Source organism: Sciurus carolinensis, chromosome 13 (genome assembly GCF_902686445.1).
Source record: "Sciurus carolinensis chromosome 13, mSciCar1.2, whole genome shotgun sequence".
Classification (NCBI taxonomy): Eukaryota; Metazoa; Chordata; class Mammalia; order Rodentia; family Sciuridae; genus Sciurus; species Sciurus carolinensis.
The window spans coordinates 83,677,049-83,679,263 of NC_062225.1; the positions used below are offsets into that span (position 1 = coordinate 83,677,049).

The window sequence follows — 2,215 nt, forward strand, 5'->3', positions numbered from 1 at the left end:
TAGAATCAGCCATTTCTCCAAGAAGGCCTGGTTCCTTTTACAGGAAAACAGCATTAGGAACCAAGATCTAGGTGTGAGTTATGCTTATTGCTACTAAGTCACTGCTTCTAGGTCCTCTCAAGTTGCAAGAGTAAGAAAATTTACATCCTATTGATGTTTGTTCTCAAAATCAAAACCATACATTCACTGGTTAAAATAGGAAATATATGTAGTTTGTTTTATATTCATTTGGCATTGTAGAGGCAAAATATAGGAAACATCTATAGTGCCTACATAGGATCAAGGAATTTTTTTAGATTTAATTAGTATTTATTTTTAGAAAAAAGAAAAGATTTACAAGATGCAAAGGTTTCACACAAGACATTATCATTGATGGTTGTTCTCCTTATACCTTAACGTGGGCCCTGTCTTATGAACTAGTGTTGGAAAGAACACAGACAGCCCAGATGTGCTGGAGATCCATCATGGACAAGCAGAATTCACCACAGTGGATTGATGACCAATGATGTTGGACCTGCTTGTCCTAAAAGCAAGCCAAGACATGGTAGAAACCAGCAAAGCCTTTCTGAAGGGAGGCATGGGTATGTGCCTCTGCCATGCTCGCTGCCTCATCAGCAGTACCTACTGCCTTCACCTCACAGCAACTACAGGAAACATAATGGTCCTTGGGGTTTGTTTCTGTTCTTTGTTTTTGTTCTGTGATTTTTGCAGGGCTATTTAGATTCCCAATTGCTTATGTATATCTCTCTCTTCATTTCTCAGTTTCAAATTCTTAAAGCAGTGTGGGTGCTTAGCACCTTGAATTTTTCAGGATCCAGATCTGCTCACTGGTAATGCACTAAGGCTATGGCTCCCGCTCACAGGACACATCCCCCTCTGCCCCGCTGCTGGTGCTGCAGTCTTCTTTTCAGGGGGCATTTCTCTCTTTGCTTGATTCAGAAGGGCCCTTGGCTCTGGTCTTCTCTTTCCTCTGCGGCTGTTTCTTAAGTTTTGATGCCTGCTTTGGGACCGAGGTAGCAGAAGCAGCGCATTCCAGTTCTATGGTCAGGCCCATCATTCTGAATGTGTACCTGCATATAGGCACCAAACTTGCCATCTTTGATGAGCTCTGGCCTGTAGGTCTTTCAAAGCTGCTCCAGGAAGCTGTTGTCGAAGCCCACCGCCTGTTCTCTGGGCATCATCAGGTGGAAGTCAGGCCTGTTGCCCTCGAGGATGCACTGGAGGGTAAACTGGCTGACGCACAGCACCCCGTACTGTTTATCCGCCACACTCTTTGACCAGTGCTTACCACTTTCATCCTCAAACACATGCAAGTTCAAAATCCTTCAAACCATGTGCTCCAGTTCCTTTTGTGTATCTTCCAGTGAAATACCCAGCAATATCTGCTCCTCTCCAACTGTGATGCTTGCCCGGGTGATGCGCTATGCCACGGCCTTCATGGTGGTGAGTGGGGCAGCACCGCGCTCTGTCTGGTCTTGTGACTCAAAGGGCGACTCCATGGCCAGCACCCTCTGCGGGTGACCAGTACATGTAGGACTGCGTCCATGGGGAGGCGTGACGAGAAAGTGGCTCCATCGATGCCAGAACGTGCTGGGCTGCGTCTGAGGCGGGGCAGGACGCCTGGCTGAGAGTTCCAGCCAGCCAGGCTCCTCTTCCTCTTGGACTGAGCCAGGGATGCTCGGAGTTGAAGGGAGCCTTGGGGCCACCTGGAGTTTGCTGCGCATGGTGGTCTTCTCCCTGCGCCTGCCAACGGACACCTCCATCTATTCCCTCAGGTCAGCAAGCCAGTGAGAGAAGACACTCCTCGGGGATGGCCAGATCCGCAGTCGAAGAGGTCGCAGCGCCAGCCTCCGACTCCATGTCCCCGTTGAACAGAGCCTGGTCCTGCTCCGCGCTCTGTATTTCTTTCTGGTCTGTTTAATGTACACCGAACAATAATAATGCTGTTTGTGTACCATTTTATGTCCTTCTTTTTCACTTGAAATTACAGCACCGCATTCCCTTGTGTTATTACCACTTTTATAAGCACCTTTTTTAGTGGCTGTGTAATACTGTTTCAAGGGGACGTCCCTCAGCTGGGGACATCCCTCAGATGGCCACGGGACATGCAGGAGGACTCCGTTCTCTCCTTGGTGCACGAGGCTGCAGGGATGTTCTGCGCTGAAGTCTTGTCTTCCTGAATTTGGGATGATTTCCTTGTCAATGTCACCATCGA

General features: G+C 48.4%; 1 pseudogene; it reads right to left on the reverse strand.

The window, feature by feature from the left end:
* Nucleotides 1-844: 844 nt before the first annotated feature.
* On the reverse strand, nucleotides 845-1,439 carry LOC124962691 (D-aminoacyl-tRNA deacylase 1-like; annotated as a pseudogene).
* Between the last annotated feature and the right edge of the window lie 776 nt (nucleotides 1,440-2,215).